At 43.8% G+C, this 23,493-nt stretch overlaps 1 long non-coding RNA gene across 1 annotated transcript in view; it reads right to left on the reverse strand.

The window, feature by feature from the left end:
• Nucleotides 1-23,493, reverse strand: part of LOC115580860 (uncharacterized) — a 272,388-nt gene that overhangs the window by 23,044 nt on the left and 225,851 nt on the right. The gene's annotated exons all lie outside the window — the stretch shown is intronic.

The following is a 23,493-nucleotide window of genomic DNA, read 5'->3' on the forward strand; positions in this document are numbered from 1 at the left end:
CCTTTCATGTCTCTGTGGATAATAGTTTGGCCATTGAATTGCTCGAATTGTCTGTCGCGGCTGAGGCTCACATTTTCGAGCAGAAGGGGGCACCATTACTCCACCAACACATCCCCCCCGAAACCACCTGAGTCCTCTATTCTATTTGATGTCTAGACTGAAACTCAAACCAGACTCCCTTTTTTTTTTTTTTTTTTTTTTTTTTGCCTCCTTGCATTCATAACTCTCACGTGTATAATTACTTGCGAGAGTTGACGCAATTATAAGTGAATTATAATGTTCTGAGTCTGCGGACCCTATTTTTTTTTTTTCCCCCACACGTGAATCAGATTTCCTCTGAAGTTCACACGGTGACGTAAATCAATTATCTGCAATCAGCACTTCTATTCATAGAGGCATTATGTCCCCGCATTTAAAAAAAAAAGAAGATTTTAATTGAAACGTGCTTCAGAGATATAATTCACCTGTGTTTGTGTTTGTCACAAAGCGTGTTGGCCACGCGTGACAGAATATGCTGCTCTAGCGATTCTCGCCCGAAAATAGTACTCATCGATGCGTGAAGACAGACGGCGAGGAAAAAAAGTTGGGTGAATAATAATCACAGCCTGGCTGATAAACAAAATGTCTGCCCCGCTATCGCCACATTGTATATATATGTTCCGTGCAAATATAAGGAGAGAAGCCAGTGGGTATAAACGCTGAAGTGCGTAATATACATTCATCATACTAACTTGAGCAATGCATGACAAACGGATGGTTATACTGTCTCTACACCACGAACACACTAAAGATTTTTTTTTTTAAGGAATCACGTAATACAAACACACCTCAGTCCTTAAGCATGTCACCGTGGGTCAAACAGATTTCTCATTTCAGAACGTATTGATTTCCTCCTGAAGGAAGCTATGCAGGACGGGCCGATACACCGCCGCGTGCCGCAGCACCTGCGGGCCCGCTGAAAAAACCACATCTGAATGTTTCAATTCATTGCATCACAAATTCACCCAGGTTTTACATTGATTCCTCCTAATCTGCCCTGGTTCGAATACGGCCTCAGAAGAGAGCAGATCGCTAACAGTTGTTGACCGCCCCCCCTCCCCTCCCCTCCCCTCCCCCCTTTCGCTCACTCCGCCCTCCCTCCCCTGCCGTCTGTCTGAGTCTCCGACCACAGAAAAAGCTCTCCTCTTTCAAGAACCAGCTGAACACATCTGATCCCGCTATTCCGCTGCAGAAGTCCGGTCGTGATGGCTGTTTTGGCACGGAAGGCCCTCGTCTGTGTACCGACAAGTGCTGGGTGTGTAGAGAGCGGGGCATAATCACGGGGAAGCTGGAGCACTCATGGGCCCTTGAAAGGCACTTTATGTGTGTATTTGTGGCGACGGTAATTGGGCCCCTCCCTTCGCGAGCTGACCCATTTGACGGGGGGCCTGTGGCTGGGGCCCTTGTACTGATATCTGTATATGTGTGTGTGACTAGCAGATGATGTGTACGGTTCACGTGTTAGTATGATCTCTGAAACCCGGCCCTCATGTTGGACACGGTCCCCTGGTTTGGCTTTGTCCCCCATTACCAAAGCCAGCTGGCTGGCGGCACGCAACTGCGCGTCGTTCAGATCCGACCGGGGCTTTTTGCTTTTGCGCAGTTCAACCGTCCGCCACTGAGGGGAGCTCTGGTGTCATTCTACTTTGCCCTGTTTCGACGGCTTTCTTTGCATACTTAACACACACACACGCACACACACTGACACATACGCACTGGGCATTAGAACACACACACACACACGCAGGTAAACACACACTACACAGTGGTTGTTTGGTCAGATAAAGGACTAGTGACGGGAGGGCAGGGGGTCATTGAGGGTGTCTGGCCCTCGGCGGAAGCGACTGCTCTCAACCTCCCTCTCTCCTTCCTCCGTAATAAGTGTGACCGTTTGATTTCTGCACAAAAGGAGCAATTACAGGGAGTTGTTTAATCACCCACACTTTTATTGAGCTAGGGGTCTCTTAGCTTGCAGCTCAGGCCCCCGTCGTCGGCAGCGGCGGGCGACAGGAGTGACAGAGAAGGTCGGTGGTTTAACGGGGCGCGAAGGGGTCTCGTTTGAGTTAAGACTTCGCAGGCTACTCTGCACGCTGCGGAGGCCCCCGGGACAGAGACAAAGAGGTAGACGAGACCAGAAGACAGGCTGGCCAGCCAGGCAGAGAGATAGATGGACTTAGCGGAGAGAGGGAGACTAAAGGGCAGAGTTTGGGGGACACATCAGAATCAGAATCACTTTATCCGTCCGAGCGGGATGAATGTGCAGGAGTTTTCTCTCGGCGCTGTTTTGCGGCGAGATGCGGCGAGAATGTATGCGGTGACACAAAACAAAAGGGGCATTCGGGGTACATGACAGTTGCACTTGTTGAGCGGGCGGTGCGGCGAATTCCCAGGAGTGCGACGCGAAGCTGCGTCTGGCGGTTTTAGAGAAGAATGCCGCGAGTATGAACAAAGCCCAGACATAATTTTCTGAAACCTTACAAGCAGTGCAGCATGCGTGGACTTGTGTGGACATCGTGAGAGCAGGGGAGGCATACAAAAATGTTTTTTTTTTTAACAAAGAGAGAGAAGAAAAAACAACAGGATTCGATTTTCCTACTTTACAGTCAGCCCAGAGCCCCAGTAAGCCCAAACTCCCATTCAAAACAGTACCGAGCACTGTCAGTGTCAGTGCTTTTTATTGAATTTTCAGCCCGGGTGTTACTCTATATTTGTGTGCATGCCGAGTGCCTCCTCCTCCTCCTCCTCCTCCTCCTCCTCCCTGGATATGAATGATGGAGTACAAGTCCTTGTCTAGTCCCTCAGAGATGGCAAGGATGGTGGTGTTGGTGTGAGGCGAGGAAAGGCGAAGGGGGTGGCGAGGCGATGGAAGAGCCGATGGTGGCGGTGGGTTTTTTTTTGGGGGGGGGGAGAAGAAGGAAGGGTGAGGAGGTGGGGAGGAGGGAGGGGGTTGTTGTTTTTTGTTTTTTTTTAAATGGCACAAACTGGGAAAGAACAGCACCGCTCTGTGGTGACCAAAGGGAGACGGGTGTGGGTGAGGAGGGAGGGAGGGCTGTGAGGGAAGAAGAAGAAGAAGAAGAAGAAGAAGGATAAGAAGAAGAAGAAGAAGAAGAAGAAGAGGGTAGAAAGGAGATAGAGAGTCGGAGAGGATGAGAGGGAGAGGGAGGGAGGAAAGGGAGTACACCATCGCTGCTCATAAAGCCAACAGCTGTGTGGGTAATGTTTTGTGACACCGAGCCTCTCCGAGCCCTTCTGTTTCCCAGAGAGCTAGGAGACGCCATATTCCGTCGTCACAAATGGCTCTGTCATTCACCCCCTAAGTCTTAATTATCGCTCCCGGTTTTTTGGCCACGTTTTGCTCAGGCGTATGGATCCATCTGCACGCTGTATAATTCCACTCCGCAATTTACAAGTGGCATTTATTACAATGGCCTCGGCGGCATCTCCTCTTTAACACCGGCAGCCCTTTTTTTTTTTTTCCCAGAAAGACGAGAGGAGGAGTTGGTGGGGGGGGTGGGGGGGGAACAAAAGAGCAGTGCAATCTGGCAGCAACAGTGCCCACCCTCAGTTCCCCTCAAATCTCTCTCTCTTGTCTTTTTTTTTTTTTTTCCATCTGTACCCTTGCTCTCTCCGTACAACTATCTCTCTCTCTCCACCCCCGTATTACTAATTTTTTCCGCTTCTATTTGTGTGTGTGTATGTGTGTGTGTGTGTGTGTGTGTGTGTTTTTTTTCTTTGTTATTAATTTAATTTTTATGGGATTCAAAGTACTTCGCACAAACCGCCCCCTATCTGCCTCGGAGCAGAGGAAAAGGAAATAGCTGATGTTGATTTTTTTTTTTTTTTTTTTTCTCCTCTCCTCTCCCCCTCTTCGTAATTCATTTTGGATTAATTCCCCTGTCTTCAGAGACAATCCTAATTCTTTATTATTTCCACTTCACAGACTTCATGACATCCCCATATCCACATATCATATCCAGGGGGAAACTTTACACCCCGCAGACCTCCCTGTTTTTTTCTCCTCCTCTCTCTTCCTCTCTCTCTCTCTCTCTCTCTCTGTCTCACACCTCCCTTCATTTTCTCTCGCTCTCTCTCTCTCTCTCCTTCTCTTTCTATCCATTCCTCCACAACATCCTCCCAACTCTGTCTCGCTCAACCAGAGTGAACTTACCCGGCTTCTTACCCAAGCCGCCGGGCTCCCGTCTACAGAGACAGGGACCCAACAGAAGTCTGCTGCCTGTCTCTCTATCTCTCTCTCACACACACACACACACACACACACACACACCTCCTACAATCCATATCATAACGCTGACGTGTGTGTGTGTTCATGCCTGCTCATGTCTCCCTATTCATACGGGAATAAGAACGACACAGTGTTCATTGCCTTTTAAGTGCCACCCAACTAAAAATCAAAAAAAAAATTAAAAAAAATAAAATCCACATTCATTTGTCACTTGTCTTCCCTCTCCTCGTGTCGCGCTCTGCCACCGCTCTTTCCTTTGACTCCCCCACAACACTCACTTGTCAATTTCCTCTGCTATTAGAGATGCTCATTGGCAGATGGACACTCAGGCTCGTCATATAGCAGCTCGGCTCTCGCCTCCGTCTCTCGGCTTCTCTATCTTTTTCCCTCTCTTTGACTCTCCCGGCCGCTCTTTTCCCCCGCCGTCCCTCTGTCCCTTCTCATGTTTTTTTTTTTTTTTTTTTTTTTACTGCCACTGCATTTCATTTTCTTTTTCCTCCTCGCCTTATCTCTCTCCCTCTTTGCCTTCCTATTCATCTGCATCATTTTCTCCTCTCTGTATGCATCCGTCTCTCTTCTCCCTTTGTCTTTCTTTTTTTTCCCCTCTTTCTCTCTGCTTTGTGATTCCTCTCTATTTTTTCTTTTTTTCCAGGGTGTGTTCCTCCCCCCACCACCACAACCACCACCACCACCACCCCAACCCTGCACATGTCAAGTAGTTTTTCAAATAAGCCCTTCTTCAGATTTTTAGGGGCCATTTTTTTTTTTTTTTGCTGCTGCCACGGGCGCCCTCCTTTGTCCCACACCTACCGAGCGCTCACGCACAAAACTCATACCCAGACACACACACACACACACACACACGATGCCCCATCTCCAATTCACTATTAAGTGGGCCCTGAATTTCCCCTGAGCTCTGGTATGGTGGCGGCCGCCTCTGGAGTCCGGCTGTGCTAGATGTGTTGTCTGCTCCCTTACCATTCAATTACCCTCCTGTAATCTGACAGGCTCCTCATGGCCTGCACTGGGACAATCATGAGTGTGTGTGTGTGTGTGTGTGTGTGTGTGTGTCTATTTCTGTGTGGATGTCCGCCGTTATGTCTGTCTCTGTGAGCGTATCCCTGCGTTTTCAGACGCACGCAGAGGCGACGGGCGTGTTTTTGCACATTCTCCGCTTTGGTTCTTCTTCTTTTCCTTATTACTCCTCTCACTCAACGTCTCCCCTAGATCTCCGGGCCCCCGAAGTCACTTGACACCCCGCTGCACCCGTAGAAACACACACCGACGGAATGAAAGTCTCGCAAACCAACGGCCAAAGCCAACATTTTGCTCTCTCTCCTCCTCCTCCTCCTCCTCCTCCTCCTCCTCCTCCTCGTCTCTGTTGTTATTTTGCCGTTAAAAACGACCTCCCCCTCCCCTTATCGCTCTCTTTCCCTCCCCAACTCCGTCTCTCTCTTCTTCTCCATCACTTTATCGTGCCCCCCCCCCCCTAATCACTGTCCCCATGTTTTCTCTTTTTATCTTCATCTACTCCCTGTGTCTCCCCGCCGCCCCCCCCCCCCCCCTCTGTCTGTGCGAGGCAGGCTGGCTCTCGGTGTTGACCTGAGAAGGACTGACATTCAGAGGCCGGTCCCCTGCCTGCAGCACTGACATTTCTGCCAGACTTTGATGGTGCCTTTGAACAGAGATGTGTGGAGGGAAGAGCTGCCTGTCTCTCCGCCTTCCAGCAGCTCCAGCTCTGCCTCTCCACCGCTCAGAGTGAGATGTACCGAAAAGCAAGGGGCCGCTCTCCCGTCACGCGGAGGGCGTCCGCGAGCGGGGGGCCCCGCACGTACGCGCGCCAACACCTGAACTCATTTACTTAGCCTCGTTTACACAGGCGCTCATTTTCTCACGCGCGCAAATTGTATGTTTTTTTTTTTTCGCATGCACGCGTCCGCATCTGGGATCTGTGCACTTGTATGTGAAAAAACAAACACGCACACGCAGATGCACAATCACACACCTCCTGCTGGGACGCCTTCAAAGACCCCTCGTCGCCCAACCCCCCCTCTCCCTTCGATAAAACTGGCACGGGGAAAGAGACAGAGGGGTTTTGGAGGGGGACCCGGTTATCTCTCCCACCTCTCCCCCCTATCTACCCAACCCCCCCTCCGACTCGCCAACCCCTGCACCCCCCTGCTGTGGGGCCTTCAAAGACGCCCATGTCACTCCGCTAACCCTGTAGCTCCAGCTCCTCCTCCTCCTCCTCCTCTTCTTCTTCTTCTTCCTCAATGCCTTCCAATCTTCTCTAACCTCTCCTCCGTGCACCACACTCCCTTTGTTACCGTCTCTTCACACAAGGTTACAAAACACAGAGGAGGAGGGGAAAAAAAAAAATGAAAAAAAGAAGTGGAGACAGGAAATTGCTTGATGGGAGTTGCTCTTCTGACAATCAGTACGGCATGATGTAAAAATGGCGCCCTGTTCCGTTATTCCGTGAATGCCGGTTCTGTGCCAAACTGCCTGCTTTGGCAGATCCCCTCCTCTCTTCTCTCTCTCTCTCTCTCTCTCTGTCTCTCTCTCTCTGCTGTCACTGAGGGGAATGGGATTTTTTTTCTTTTTCATGTGTTGGAGGTAGGGACCAAAGCATGTGGTGCTGTGTGAGTCTAATTAAAATGACTTGGCTATTTTGCCATGCGATGGTGTCTCAGAGAGGTGGATGAGAATCGAAATACTTAATTTTGTTTCGCTTGGTTCTTCCTCTCTGTGGAGTTGGACTGAGCTGAGCCTTGATGAGAGTGCGGATTTGACAGCTGTGCATGCAAGCGGACGCAAATTTGTTTCTGTGTGCGCCTCTGTGTGTGTCTGCGCGCGCGCGTGTGTGTGTGTGCGCGCTGGCAAAATTTTAATAAGTCCCTTAATTTGTATTCCGTCCTATAGTCATAAATAATTTAACGTCCAATGCAGGAGCATTAAAATGTCCGGACCACAAAGTGTAGAAATTGTGGTGCTCTTGTCAGGCAGTTTATCAGCTGAGTTTGACTTGACTCATGTCTGCTTTATTGATGTTCCTGGAAAGACGCAGGAGACTGATTTCCCAGACCCCCCTGATGAAAGATATACTGCCAAAAAAAGTCCGTCTTGTATTATTTCATCCCATTATCTGTCTTTACATCAGTCGTCTTGTGCAGTAAAACATTCAAGCTTTTGTGGGATGGATTCCCTCGCGTCTAATGCAGCCCAGCCACTTTCAAATGCCTCCTCGAATTAACTGACATTTCCTTGAAAAACTCAGATTAATGGCTGTCTTTGAAGACGCTCTCACTTGTTTTTTAAGGAAAACGGCATAAGAAACTATGTCTGAGAGATTATCGCCAGCGAAACCAGAGTTAAATTCTGCCCCTGGCAACCGGGCCGGCCACCCACCTGCAAGAATAAATGTTAGCTAAGTACGTTTCTGCAGAGCCACAGATGTTCAAGCTGTACAGTTTGCTAATGCTGCAGCTTTAGGTTTGTCTCTTCGCATAATGCTCTGCTTTAAGCTCCGGTTAGGTTTATGCAGAAAAAAAAACAACACTTGATTATGGAAATGAAAACATCATGGTTAAAACACTCAACTGGAGATGTCCCCGGGTCTACTTAAAAATATCCTTGAACTGCGGTCGCCCGTTCGGCAGCCTCGTCACCTGTAACTCTGTTTGAATTGCGTTCATTTGTGAAACTGAACCGTCGAGTTTAAAAAACAGTCGTATGAATTCCAAACTTTCTGAATTCTAAATTTCATATAACCAAACTTATTTAATTGAACTTTTCCTTCATTCAAGCGGTCACACGGAAGCACTGCTTTCGTTTCCTACGCTGGAGTGGAGGGCAGCGCGTTCCTCCGAGGTTGCCAAAAGTGCGTTAACACTCCTCACTAAGTGTGTCGATTTTATTAGCCTAGTTGTCCTTGTTTAATTAAGAAAAGCAAGATTTGGAGATTGAGTTTGCGGACTAATTGTGCCTTGGCGCGTTTCTTCTTGTGTGTGGAAAAGAGAGGAAGTGACAGGTCCAACACCTTTAAACAGCCCTCTGGCCCGGCAGCGTGGCATGATTCCACCTTAGCCTTTCTTGCCAGCTTCGCTCCATCCCCCTTCTTCTCCTCTCTCCTCCCTCCAAGCTGGGGGCCCCAGGGTGCCTGCAGCCTGCCTGTACTGGGCTATTGATTGGGAACAGGGCTGCAGCTCACCTGCTAATTGAAAGCCGATTGGGGCCCTGGGGCAGAGCTGTAAAACAGGCCCCACGTGGCATTAAAAGCTGAAGGCTGACGGGCCACTGTAAATCCAGAGCTGCTAATAGTGGTGCTGTATATCCATCTGGGTTAGTACTGGATGAGTGTGTGTGTGTGTGTGTGTGTGTCCATGCGTATGTGCTTGATCTCGTTGTATGTGCGCACACGTACATGATTTGCGGTGCGTGTCTGTGCACCTTAATGTGTGCACATACATGAAACTGTGTGTCTTTAAGTGCATGTGCTGTTTTATTACAGATGTGCTAATCGCATGCGTTAAAATGTGTGTGCCTGCAAGTTCAACTGGGTACATCGGCGTGTGTGTTTGTGTGCGTGTGCTCATCGGCACCGCACCGCACACACACACACACACAGACACACACACACACACACACACACTCATACACAGGTGGTTCGTGGTGACAGTCTGGTCTCCCACGGCACCAGGAGAACAGTCTCGTCTGTAATGGACACATCCTTCCTCTTTTTCAATCCTCCTGACAGCAGCAGCAGCCACAGCTACTCATCCCTGCCTCCCTCCCTCCCTCCCGTCTCTCCCTCCCTCCCTCCGTCACTCTTTCCCTTCCTCTTCCTCTCTCTTCTTCCTTTGTCTACGCACAAGTCACACCTGTGATCCTCCGCTGAGACGTCAGCTATTGAGCTGAGCTTCGTTTTTTTTTCCTTCCCTCTCACATTATTTCTCTATTTTTTTTGTCTCCTTTCTCATCTCCCTTTCTCTCTCATTTTTGGTCCATCTACGTATGTCTATATGTAAGGATGTATCATGGACTCATGAACATGTGGTGCTCCGGCTCATCTCACAGGTGTGTGATGAGTTGAGGTCAGCCGCCAAGTCAGGTGTCTCCAACTTGCGACACCGTCCCTTCATTGATCTCGCTTTGTGCACGGGGAGGGGGCGTCGATGCAGGAAATGTATTCCCCAAACCGTCGGCCAAATTAAAGGCACGTTATTGTCTAAGATATCTTTAATTGAACAAAATGAAGCTGACCCTAAGCAGCTCAGAACCGACAGAACGTGTCCACACACTTTCGGCCACAGACTATATCTATCTGTCTATCTACAGTATCTCTCTCCCCCTCGGACTTAGTTTTTCTTCCATTAAATCTCACTCTGCTCTTCACTCTCCCTCCTGCTCCGTCTCTCTGTCTGTGTCTCTCTGAGCAGTGTGATTGAGTAGGGAGGGGTGCTGGCCGTCCTGCAGCATGGCGCATGGAAACAGAGGTTAATTGGATTGTAATTAGAGCGGAGGTGATTAATTGATAGCATCTGTAAATTTGGATGTTTCCATTGTAAATGTGACAAATGAGAGCGTGGCAGGCCGGAGGAGGAAGGGCAGAGAGAGAAAGAAGAGAGAGAGAGAGAGAGAGACGGAGAGAGACACACATGCATCGGAAGAACGGAGGAGGAGGTGCAGAGATGTTGGAGAGAGAGAAAAGAGCGCGACAGAAAGGTTTATTTATAGTTATTGGTAGACGGTGGGGGTAACATGTTATAATAATATATAACTTTATGGAGTTACAATGTGTTGCTAACAGGAATTTGGTAATTTTATACATTTACTATGTCAAGTAACACACTACTGACTGGAAGTGTTTACTGCTTTTTAAAAAAATGTGTCCACATTGCGGCACAAAAAATCCCAGAGGGAACTTCCTGTTGCCGTTGAGTCAGACTCTATGTTCTTGAAAATGTTTATTTTGTTTAATTAAATGTACAGAGTGCAGCTGTTGCACACCTTGAGGTCGACAGGTGTGTAGAAGACCGAAGGCCGAAGAAAATCAGGAAAAACACGCCCACACACTATACCTAATTGCAAGTGAAGTGGTTAGTGGTTTATTTGAACGTACTACACGTAGTTTTTAAGTGGATTCATGCGACAGTCTTAATGATGCCTCTATATGACCTACATAAGTAAATAAGCCCTTCAGCGAGAAGATTGGCTATTTCCGTACAGCTATTATAGTTGTTCTTAATGCCACCGGGTTGGATTCCAACTTATACAGGTTGGCTGAGTCATTAAAATCTAAACGGTTTTTCATGGTGGGGTGGTGACGATGATTTGAGGAGTCACACACTCTGAGGAAAAAGCTGGTACGCCTCTAAAACAGTGTTTACTTTGTTTCACCATCATGATATTACATATTTAACATAGCTACAAATAGATGCATTACCTCCTTGCTGTGTAGCCTGCAAAGAACTGTGTCCAAAAAAAGAAAAATAGCATTAAAATATGTTCAATGCAGTGGTGCTCGTACCAGTTTTGTCCACAGGGGCCGCCAGAATCAGCAAAAAAATAAAGTTCCTAGTAGCAGCTTTAAAAATGTCTGGGCTATTTAATTGTTCTTTATCGTTATCTACCAATGGATTAAGTTAATTAGATTGATACCTCATATCTGTAAACGAAATATATAAAGCTACTGCCAGCTATCGATTAGATTAGCTTAGCATAAAGAGTGGAAGTAGGGGGAAACTGCTAGCCTAGCTCTGTTCAACAGTTCAACCTCCCAGCACCTCTAATGCAAACAAATTAACACACATGTTTAGTCCTGCAAAAAAATGAAATGAAGAGTTGTGGTTGAGTTAAGCTAGCTGGCTCTTTGTAAGAAAGCACGTGTGGGCCTATATCCCAAACTGTTTAACTATTCCTTTGAATTCAGTTATGGTGACGATGTAGCCAAGTTCGAAGTTAAAATCTAGCAACAGACATTCCCTTTTTTGCCCTGCGTTCAATGAATTGTTGTTATCAAGCTTACATTTGCTTACTGATGTCAAAACATGGCGAGTAATGCCCACGGAACTGTTTCTGATAATGTACAAATAGAAATATCAGACCGATATATCCACATACAGCACAGATTGTGATTTTGATCTTGACCTAGAACATAATAGCTAGTTGACCCGACAGAGACCGCTTTCAGACGGAGCGCCATCAAAAAACACTGTTCACATTCATTTCAACGAGACTGTTCTGCAGTCCGTTTCTGTCGATGCACCGGGGGTTCCAGTGTAATAAACACAATACAGGGTGGTCAAGCGGTGCTCTGCGTGGGCAAATTCCTACAGAGTTTCATTTGTAAAGGTTCCTCACAATGTTTTGGATTCTCAAAAGCCTTCAAATTCTTGGATGTATTATTCAACCTGGACTCTCTGGATCATATTTAATTCATTATCTGACCAGCTAGCCACAGATTTTTACTATTAATGTATCCTCCCACTCAAATACTTCATACGACATATATTACAATCAAGCATTACCATATCAATGGATTTCTTTTTAAGGCCCAAGGAGTCAAGACAACACACAGCAACACTGGATTATGTGTGATTCATGCCGCAAATTTAAACTAAACTAAAAAAAATCCCCATGAAACTACAGTAATAGAGAATTAATATATGAGCCGGTGGTTCACTCATGAGAAACTTTTGTGAATTTTTTGATTTATGCACAAAATCAGGTCTGTAGTTAACATATCTGTTAGCCTGCGGGAGTTTCATGATTTATTCTGTGATATAAATCACACCTGTTAAATTTCAGCTGAATTCTGATGCCACAAAATGTCAGCTTTCTGCTATCTACTATTCATTATCTGCCACATTCCCAGCCATAAAAAAAATCCACTGTTGGGCGACCTCCCAAAAAATTAATTGTCCTATACCAGTTCTAGCGTCTAGTGCTATTTTTGTCTTACATTGAAACTTGTCTCTTCGTCTCACAGAAGAGATTCCTCTTGTCTGTGATTGCACTTATCTTGAGATTAACATGAAAAAATACATACAAGTGTATATTTTGTCAAAATGCTGTATTTTCCCTTAATATTGAATCATTCCTATCTGTGTGGGATTGTGACATGCACTGCTCCCTCACTCATGTTTGACTGCTCTTACGGCTGTTTATATAATATTATGACTCATGCTATTCCTCACATGGGCACGAACGCTAAAATGTACCATATGGCGAAGGTGTGAAAGAGGCGCTGTTAAAGGTGCGTAATGTCTTTGTCACAGGTACAGTTACCCTTTCCACCAACCTCTTCATATGCAGCATATACTTTAAGATAAATACTATTTAATATCTGGGAAGGAAATCCAGGCCTACAGAACACACGTACGCGGCTATTTTGAAAATGTTTGCCCAGACGAGCGTTTCTGAAATTACCTCCATCCACACAACACACACATATCTCATGGCCATTCATGTACACTGGCTGCGCAACAGGAAGCAGATTGTATACTCTGCAGCTGGTTGCTTAGTTACAGAAAATACTACTAGCGAGGCAGGGAAAGGTGACTGAATGTGACTCTATTCAGAGTCCTCATGGATAATGCTGTTTCTATCAAACATTGTCAACAGCCACTTTCATCTCATTACCATCACTTTATAATCACTGTTATTTTCTGTCCTTCTACACATAGACGATATATAACACCTGAATGTCAATGTGCAAACTCAAATACTCCAATATCATCACATATATACTGTGAGTTTGAATTTGGCCAATTAGGAAGTGATCATGGGTATCTGTGTCATTGTTTTAAAAGATCTTAAATGTAAACTCTAAAAGTGGAGTTCCTTCATCCTGGAAAGAGTTTTCCCAAAGGTACTTTTTCAGTGACCTAAAACACTTGTACATGGGTACAAAAAGTAAAAATGCATTTTAAGAAAATGCTAAATTTTAAGAAGTACAGGTGTATGTGTGGACAGGGCCTCAGTCTGTATGCACAGCAGTGGACCAGTGTTGATTTTGGCAGCTATTTTAGATTCAGTCTTATTAGTTTGACTATGAATTTAGTCATGTTTATTCCTCATAGATTTAGTCTGGTTTTAGTCGACAACACTTTTACCAGATAGTGATTGAAATGCTGTTTTCAGTACTGCTATGGGGCTTTACCTGGTGAGGACGAGCAAGTTATTTGCAGGCGGTACATGTAGCAAGACGTAACGGCTATTTAGACACATTTCCCTATATGTTTTACTCAAACAGGACAGTAAGTTGTATGATGATTGTAAGCAAATCATTTGTCCGACCAAAATTTGTACTTGTCAGGGACAAGTTATGATATTCATTGCAAAGTCATACTTGTTTCACTCACAAGCTTTGAATCTAGTGAACTGATGTTAGCTGACACATTATTCCAGCCTGGAGGCCAGGTCATTCATTCATTATTTCGTTTCCACAAACTGAAAAACTGAAAAGAATAACTGTCTTCCAGCCAGGCTGAGCCCCCGTGGCATACAGGAAATAAATAAATACTTTGAAACAGCCGTTAGCATTAAAGTTAGCAAATATGCTTAGTCAACATTGGGATTTACAGTTAAGTTAGCTACCTAACAGTGGTATTGATAGCCTTCAGCTGTCACTTTAGGTTGTTTGTATTATTTGTACGCAATCTATAGCCACAGGTCGTGGCTCAGTCTTCCTTTACCGCATCGTATTTTCCTTTTTACAGAATAATAAATAAAGTAATGTCATAATGTCATTGTCACAAACTCACCGCCGGTTTGGGAAAGCATCATCTGCAGACGCCAATCAATGACTGGGACGTATTAGTCACGTATAATGTTCCATCTTAGTCATGGAAAAAGGATAGTTGATGAACATTTTTCGTCGTAGTTTCCGTGTGCACTCACAGGTTAACAATTAACATTCGTAGTATGATACAAAGAGATGCCCGAGAGACGATACCAAACTAATGCAAGCCATCAAATGAAGGCGTCATCCAGGCATACAGAACTGAAGGCTGGTTTTCCCTCATCTGAACAGAGAGAAATTAATAAGGCTGTACTTTTTACAGTCACAAGTTCTCAGATCTAATTTCTCGAACAGGTGTCACAACTATGAAAACCTTTTCATGGAACGTATGGACGGCTCACGATGGCTCGCATGGTTCGTTGCTCAACGGAACAAATTGTTCATTAAGTGTGGGCCTAATGCTCGAACAAATGTTTCAGGAATATTGCTGCGGAGGTCCACACAAGAATGGAATTAAGCTAATCAAATAAGCCTCCAGTCAGGTCCTATCAGACAGCACCAGACTGCAGCAAATGAGCCCACGTCGCAAAATTTACATTTCATCTTCCCCAGGGGACAGGTAGGGTCCCACCTCGCCACCACTTTTCCCCCCAATCAGCATCTGGCTCGTGGAGGAAGACCGGGGAAATGGGGAGAAAGAGGGATGCGGTGGTTCCTTGCCATGCCGTGAAGCTGCTGAACCTCTCTTGCCACTTCCTGGGCACGCTTCCGATGAATAAGGGAGAGAAAATAGAGAAGATGACAGCAGGGGAAATATTTGCTGTTGTGGTTGGAGCGCCGCTCAGATCCCAAGAATGAGGGCCGGGCATATTTGCGCAGCTGTCCTTCTCCCAAGCGCTGAGTGTACCAGTGTGTGCCCGCTGGAGTCTATTTGTTTGTCAAAGTCACTATGCCTTCACTCTGTAAGTTATTTGTGCCTTTGGTTGTGTATCACTTTATATATGTGTGTATATACACTACATGTGTGCACGGGCATGCATGTGTGTGTGATTGAGTGGGTATCCAGGGAGAAGCAAATCCATCTGTCTTTCTCGGATAAAGATGCCAGAAACAAGGAAGAAGGAGAGAAGAGATCCTGCTCCAAGAGAGGCTGGGGAAGGAAGGAGAGCCAAACAGATGTCCTCCCTATAACTCCTAACGTGTCTCCTTGTCACCTTCCTCCTTCCAGATGTTCAACTTGTCATCTTCCAGTTTTATGTGGAGGTCTGGCCCTACAGTCTCATGAGAAAAGCCATGCGCCCCATGCAAATGTGTAACTTTCTTAACATATTTGGACCTCGTATTCCTGAAAACGGGAGAGACAGACAGCCAGACAAGTTAAGACGAGGCAAACATAGTAGTTCTCGCTGTTTCATGCTTAGAAAAGACAAAAAGGGCCTTGTTATAAACATCTTATTGTGTTGTGGTGAACTTGCTGCACTGTAATTCCAGCCAACTACAACTAGAAGGTTTATGTATCCCTTTCCAACAGCTTGCCTCCTTTTTCGAATTGATTTTCGTGATGTAAATATGGATTTTTACAGTCTCCCAATTGTACAGTGGGCTTTTGCGCTGCTTAAATTTCCATGCCGGTAACCCGACGACCCGCAATCTCAGGTGTCTGAAACAGTGCCGCGATCAAACGACATTTGATCATCATAGATCCTCTAATATATGGTACATTGAGGATTGTGTAGTTAATAATTCATCAAATGTATTCAACACTACAATAAGACCAGGGTTTTAAAAAAACTTCCTTTAAAAAGGTTAATAAATTATGCATTCGTGCTTTTTTTTGTCAAGCTTTTTTAATGTATAAATAAAATAAAAACTTTTCTTTTTAAGTTGTAAGCCCAGTTTTATATTATCTGCCAACCTTTACTTTCCTTTTGGTCGCTCTTTAATCAAGAGGGACCCTCCTGTGTACTGTTTGGGACAGAAAAAGAAAATACGAAACAGAGACTGACTAAAACTTTTCACTGCAAGGTTGATGGCTTTTTCTAGAGTGAATAAGGTGGCGGCATTTATCACTGACTCACTCACATTTATAACAGCAGACTTTTCACTTATAAAGGGCTGTGGGTTTGTCACTTCTACAGCAGGACATCGACCATTAAAGGCTGTTAGATGTGAACTCAACCACCTGCCAATCCAAACATTCGACAACTTGGTAACTCAAACATCATACTAGCCTGTATTTATGCAGTGAAACAGCCTTATTGTTAAGCAGCGCTGTAGGCAGTAACAATTTTCTGAAAATGCCATGGGGTGGTGACGGTATAAGACGATTAAATAATGGAGCAATATACAATTATACAATGCTCGTCTTGTTATAATGGGGCTCGTCGCCTGCGAGGAGGAGGGTGGGGGGTTTAATGCGTTGACAGTCGGGCATCCTTAACGCGTTGACTTATGTTTTGCAAAGTGTAGCATCAACATGTAAAGCAACATGTAAAACGCCCCCCATCCCCCATGACGCCACTGTCATAAATACAAACCCAGGTTGGTAATAATTTGTCAGATGTAATGTAGGTGTGAACTGCAAACAAAACTCAACACGTCAGAACAATGCTGTGTCTCATAAACTTGTATCTTGAAGTAAGCATGTATGTTATGCTATGATCCTTCCCTCTCACTGAAGTTACATAGTGCAGAAACAAGCGACAAGGACAACATTCACCCTATAACAAGATACTGTACCATCAAAATGATTGTGAAACTGTTATTTCAAGGTAAAAAAAGAGTTATGTTGCTTTAAATCCAATAATACCATAAGAAAAGCATATGATAAAGAGTGTCCTAGTATTGGTCCAATAACATTTCCATCAAGAGCAACTTATCATAAAGGTCAACATTGTACTTGGCTTCCACTAAGCTAATCTCGCTGCTACGCTTGATGAGAACATTTGCATACTAAAGACAAATGACCCATTATCAAGTTTAAATATGTTAAACAGAAGTGCGATAGGTTTGTGCTCCCCAAGGTGTCAAAACTGTGTTTGGCTTTCCCCCGAGCACACTCGACGCTATACACACACCTCGTGCGCTGCGAAGCAAACTTTAGACTCGACCTACGTAATCAATGCACTCTGCTGTACTCCCTCACTCCAGAGCTTGTTAACTTTTCTCTCTCCAGGACTTTTACTTTGAAGTGTGTGGGGTAGAAACGTGTCTCATGTTGAAAAGGTTGCATATCCAAAAATAAGTTATATCTATTAAATGTGGTTCAAAAAAAGAGCAAATCCAAACCACTATTAATAACAACTAGAACACTGAAAAATGTCTCATCTCTGTATATCCTTATGTTTCAAAGTGCAGAAACAGCCCCGACACCCCCCAAAAGTTTGGAAGCTGTCAAAACTTCATAAAAAACAGAATGCAACCATTTGTGAATAAACTGTTTTTAAACTTTGGACAGTTTTTTTTCCAACAGAGTATATTTCTAGAAGGATTATCAAAATATCACATTCTGTTTGTTTTATGTTTTACACAGCGTCTCAACTGTTTTGGAAACTGGGTTGAACATTGTGTGTTTTATCCAAGTCAGATGTAGATGGGTTTTTCTAGGTAAAGTGCCTGTAAACAATGGCACTGAACACAGGCATTAGGCACAAATCATGTGCTGCACATTCGTCCAATATGGACAGACAGTAAATCCTTGAAAGACTGTGTCTCCAAACAAAACACTGAAACCACAATTACCACCAAAAAACAACAAAGTTGCCCACAACTAATTGTTAATAAAAAGCGTGCTGCTAATGGTGTGTAGCTCTTTCGGAGTGGTCCTTTTGATGCTGGTCATTTGTGACTAAAAAGCTGATGGTTTGCTGAGAAAAACGCCTCTCTGTAGGATAGTTAATAGTTTAGCTGACGCCTTTGCATTGGTATCACGACCAGGGAGCATCTCCCACCACTCTATTATGTCAAAAAAACTATTCCTGAAAGTTCGAGTGGAGGTGGAGACTCTAGAGGAAGCTGTACTCCTCGCTAACATATGACACATGCAGCTTAATTTCCTTTTCATTTCTAAATGTTTGGATTATCTGATGGACACGAAAAGAGTCTTGACATATTTTCCCCAGGTTTGCTCAATCTGAGGAAGGACAAATATCACTCCTCCAACTCCTCTAATTTTGGCTGTGGAGCTACCTTTGCCCGTTCTCTAATTTGTTGAATCGCTTTGGGCTGATTTCTTTGCATACTCTCTCTGAGATTGTGTCACATACGAGGCTCAGGTTCCCTAGATGGTATTCCCAAATTTATTCAGCGAGGGTTATGAGGGCTGTAGGCCCTGGTTTGCTTTTCTATTCAAAACAGCTCTCTTTCATCTGGATGTGTTCCAGATATTTTAGGAGGGGAGTGCTGAAATGGTCTGACCTTGATACTTACGGTAAGTAAAACAGAAAAATTAGACCAATTTTGAAACAACCATACATTTCAGACAGTGCTGCACAAAACAACCTTGTGTCTGATGAACTTTTAGAGGCATTGAATAATGCTTAGATTTTGAGGCTTTGTTTTTGTTTTCACATATAGCATCGATGATTTATTGATAATGAATGATTATGATGAATGATCGTGATGAAGACATTGAGAGTTTATTCATGAGATTGCACCATGTTGGTCTTCCAGGACCTTAACACAACCTTTAACACTATCAATCATGCTACTCTAATCAACAAATTAAGACAGTAGGTACTTCTGAGATTACCTTCAATTGATTCATGTCCTTTAAGTCCAATATGAATTTCTCAGCTTATGTCAGCTTCAGAGATCACTCACGGTTTACCTAAGATATTAGTTTCTGTTTCAGCGTGGACTGATCACCTGAACAGGTCTCTACATGGTACTGGTTCCTGGTTGATCAGATGCTGCTTTAATCATTCACTGAAGGAAACAGTAGTCAGCCTGCAACACAACTACACCTGGAACTATCAAACTATCCCAGCATCCTGGATGTCATTCAGAGACAGAAACATTTTTTTTTGCAGTAAACACAGTTCTCATGAAACTAGACTGCAAAAAAGATGGTCCACAGTAGTCATTTTTTAAAACTACATCTTTACTGTGATGTTGCCACCTCCACGTGGCATCAATGAGGTTAATCTGGCATAGTTTTGTTCTGGCAGGGTACACCAAAAGCTACAGTTTTTCTCTTTGAACTCTTTCCTTAAAATGTTTCATTGTGAGCCCTATTTGCATGGGACTAGTATTACCGGGGGACCTCATAGGATTTAGAGGCTGCCCCCCCACACACACACCAGTGTTTTGTATGGAGCATTTCCACAGGGTATGTGAAGTCTGTATTTTACTCGAATTTACTGCCATTATCCCCCAAAATATGATGTCAAGGCTCCGTGTCACATAATTTGCCCCCTTTATGCATGTGTTACAGGCATTAATACATACTTGCAGCTTATTTGGAAAAAAGTAGCAGATGCAGCTGCACTTGTGGCTGTACTTGAATATGACAGCCTTTTGTTGCTCCGTCGACTGTTGTTCAACATGCCTTTTCGCCCCGGACTATGTCATTAGTAACAATACATGACCTCTGTGCATGCTGAAATGCGGTAGGTAATTTGCGGTGAAATTGTTACTTTCAGATTTGCAAGCTGACCTCTGCAATTATTACAAATGACTAGAGGTCCCCACATAAGTGGGCTATATACAGGTATTTTATTTGAAAAGTTGCACTTGTCTGTTTTACTTCTGTATTTTATGTTTTATTTCTCTTGGTGGTTTTATTATGTTGTTGTCAGGCAATTGTATTTGTTATGTTTTATTTCTGTTGTACAGCACCTTGTAACTCGTTTTTGAAAGGTGCTATATAAAGTTATTATTATTATCATTATATAAGCTACTGTCAAATTGGCTAGTAACAAGTTAAATAAAATATGGCCAGGCATCCTATATGGTGATAATTATATTTCTCAGACACTGGCAATGGTTTTTTGTGGGGTAAGCACATATAAAGTTATCTAAGATGGAGGAGTCAAATGCTCTTGAGGTGTCTGCACAGTCACACATTCCAAGCTAAGATTTAACTGTGATAGTTTGTTTTTCCTTATGGTGAGGTAAGAAGTGTGGCCAGTGTGGTGTTTACATGTCCAGGGGCTCTGTGTGTGCGCTAAAGTTTAGCAGGAGCACGAGGCCCCCTAGGAAGCGCCTGATCTGAATTTATCTCTCATGCCAGAGGTTCGGAGCTGACTTAATGTATACATTTCCATATAAGCATGAAGCGACAATCCAGTCAACTTTAGGCTGTAAGCTCTAAATCTCTCATCAACAGAGTTAGGTAATGTCCAGACGATGAGCTATTCCAGATGGAGTGGAGATAGGTCACTCCTTTTTCTCCTATTGGATAGATGGACCCTCAATCCACCAAAGTCACCACTTAGAAGAAGTAGGTAGGTGTGAGCGAATGGACTTTAAAAAGGCCCGCACAAGCAGAGAAATTGGGGTGGTAATTTGTTGATTTCCTACGGTTGAAGTTTCGAGAGGATTTCTGATAGAGCAGAGGGCAAAGCATTGGGCATTACTTTGCCATAGATTTGTGAATACCAGAGTGTGGCTACACTGGTTCAGGCGCAGGCTTGAGATCTGTTTCAAAAAAGATTGCTCTATCATTCCAACCAGCCTTTTATCAACAAACTACACGCCGACACCTTTGATGAAGATAACCCAGAAACTACACTTACGTTGTTGCATACAGTTGAGTTTGAACTCATTTACAAATTGTGCAGAAACACACTGTCAACATCGTCTTTTTCTAATTGTATATATAGATTTTTTTTTATAAAAAGGTTTTTCTCTCATGTCAGATTATCAGTGAGTCTCTAACATTGCCGTCCTCAGAGGCCTCTTGAGTCGACCAGTTAACCAGTTTTAAACCTTGGCTGTTTCGGAGCCAAGGTTAAAATCAAGGGACCTTTTTGATTTGATTGAGGATACGATTTCATGGATGATCATCAGCACAATTTTAGAACAGTCAGTTTGGAAACATATTCATCTGTTCCAGTTACAGCACTTAGAGGCACAGAGCGACCTCGGGCTGTAAATGACACCACTGTACGTGCTGCTTTTAAATGTGTCCCAAAAAAAGATGTAAACCGCAAGTGTTTAAACATAGAAAACTTTGGTACAGCCTTTAGAGAACACTGAACAGTTGGCATGATGATTGTGAGTCTTTTCACAAAGACAGCTTTTTCAAAGATTCTTTGAATGTATGGCATGAAAAGAGAAGGTATGTAGGAGGATGGTGTCGGGCTGATGTGAAAAACGGTCAAGGTTTGTCTGTATATGCTCAGTGCTCAAGTGCTGGTTCATTCGCAGTCTTTCTCCTCCTTTCTTTCTCTTTGTTATCTAATACAGACATGTGATATATATGATGACATACGATATATTCTCAAAGACAAAAGAGAGTTCGAAATGTGGAAAAAAGTTTAAAAAATGGAACAAAATTTAGTCAGATCCCTTCAATTATTCATATCTTCCAACAAATATATCCAGAAGGGTCCAGCACTCTGAGACCACTTGTCAAAATACTTGCATTTGGTAAGAATGAAACACTATTTTTTTCCCCATTACAAATGACAAAACAGATAAAAAAGCTTTGACTACAAACTTTCATCTTTAATCCCCCCCCCCTTTGCTAGGTTACTTAAGGGGGCAGTGACTGGAACTCTAAAACACTTCAGAAATCAGTTGAATCCAAAGTGTGACCACACCATAGCAAGATCAATACCTTAATCTTAGTTCCCCGAGAGGTAGAAAAGGAAAAGATACAGAATTTGCTAAAGAATAAATGAATAAAAGTAAAGACAAAGAAAAGAAAGGCAAGACTCCAATCAGCAGTCGTCCTGTCGAGTACCACTTTTTAAACCACATCTCATGAGGTGAAACAAGGCCAAATGCTTGAGGTGGGCTGAAAACATACTTGAATTTCACAGTGGATGACTGGAGAGAGAGAAAAAAAGCTCTATTTACTGATGAATCCATGTCAGAGATTTATGCCAGTAACAAGAGGGTGTATTCAAGGAGAGGAACAGGAAAGAGAAATGTTTCAAACCAACAGTGAATCATTGTGGTGGGAATATTTAAAGTCTGCTGTTTTTTGGACACCTGCACATGATTGACTCCCCCATAACCAAGGAGTCTGATCTTAGTGGAGAGGGATTCATACGGCAGCACAAACACACCTCGGAGCTTTGACAGAACTACTGGAAGTCTGAAGAAGACTGAGGAGTCCTGACTGTCATGAACTTCCCTCAACGGTCACCCGACTGTCATGGACTTCCCTCAACAGTCACCCGACTGTCATGGACTTCCCTCAACGGTCACCCGACTGTCATGGACTTCCCTCAACAGTCACCCAACTGTCATGGACTTTCCTCAACAGTCAACCGACTGTCATGGACTTTCCTCAACAGTCAACCGACTGTCATGGAATTTCCTCCACCTTCACCCGACCTCAACCCCATTGGGTTGCTTGAAGATTGAGAAACTCAAGCATTCTGTGACATCACAAGAGGGTTTGTGGTACACTATCAAGTAATGCTGGGATAACATGAGTCAGCAGGTTTTAAACTAACTTGTGGAGTCCATGGAAGGTCGAGTGCATGCCAAATACTAAGATGTTCTGAAATTCATTTACATTTTGCAAATATTCAACTTTTCACTCAAAAAAAGAGAGAAAAAATATTATTACAATTGAAACAAAAGAAAAATATAAGTATTTTGACCATGTGTCAGACTTTTTGACCCTACAAATGGAGAGCATTTTTGACTTTTTATTGTTGTGTCGTGTCTGTGCTTTGTAAAGTTTTTGAGCTTTTACTTTGTAAAAAGAAACTGACTTTGTAAAAATACAAATTGGTTGGTGATAGAGTGTTAAAAATGAATATTTTCCGCTGTAATTTTATACCTCTCAAGACATTCCTAGGGAAGACCAAAAAAAATAAAAAATGAATGGCCAACTCTAAATGATCACAGTACATCGTAGCATTACTAATTGTATACATGGAAACACTTTGTGCTTGCATCGTTAACTGCGTGTGATGGTGCCTCACTTCATTACACTTGAGGAAAGCATACACTCTAATGACATCCTGCGCATAACCATTATGCAGCAGTTGTAAATATTTGCACCTGAAAAACACAGATATACCTCATTAGGCTGAACTTAGAGGGCAAAGGACGAAGGAGCTCTCATATCAATAATGTAACGACTGTGTGTTCCCGCATTGATATTCTGCTGTGTGAGCGCTGATGACAGTCGGCAAAGTGTACGGATGAATGGGATTATGTCTTTTGGTTGTACTGAAATAAGCATTATTGGATAGTAATTCATTTCTGACACGCGTTACAAATTCTTCATTCCTGCTCTATTAGCTGTTGTGATTCCTCTCCAAGCCGAGTCTCTAGCTCA

The sequence above is a fragment of the Sparus aurata genome, chromosome 4 (assembly GCF_900880675.1).
Source record: "Sparus aurata chromosome 4, fSpaAur1.1, whole genome shotgun sequence".
Classification (NCBI taxonomy): Eukaryota; Metazoa; Chordata; class Actinopteri; order Spariformes; family Sparidae; genus Sparus; species Sparus aurata.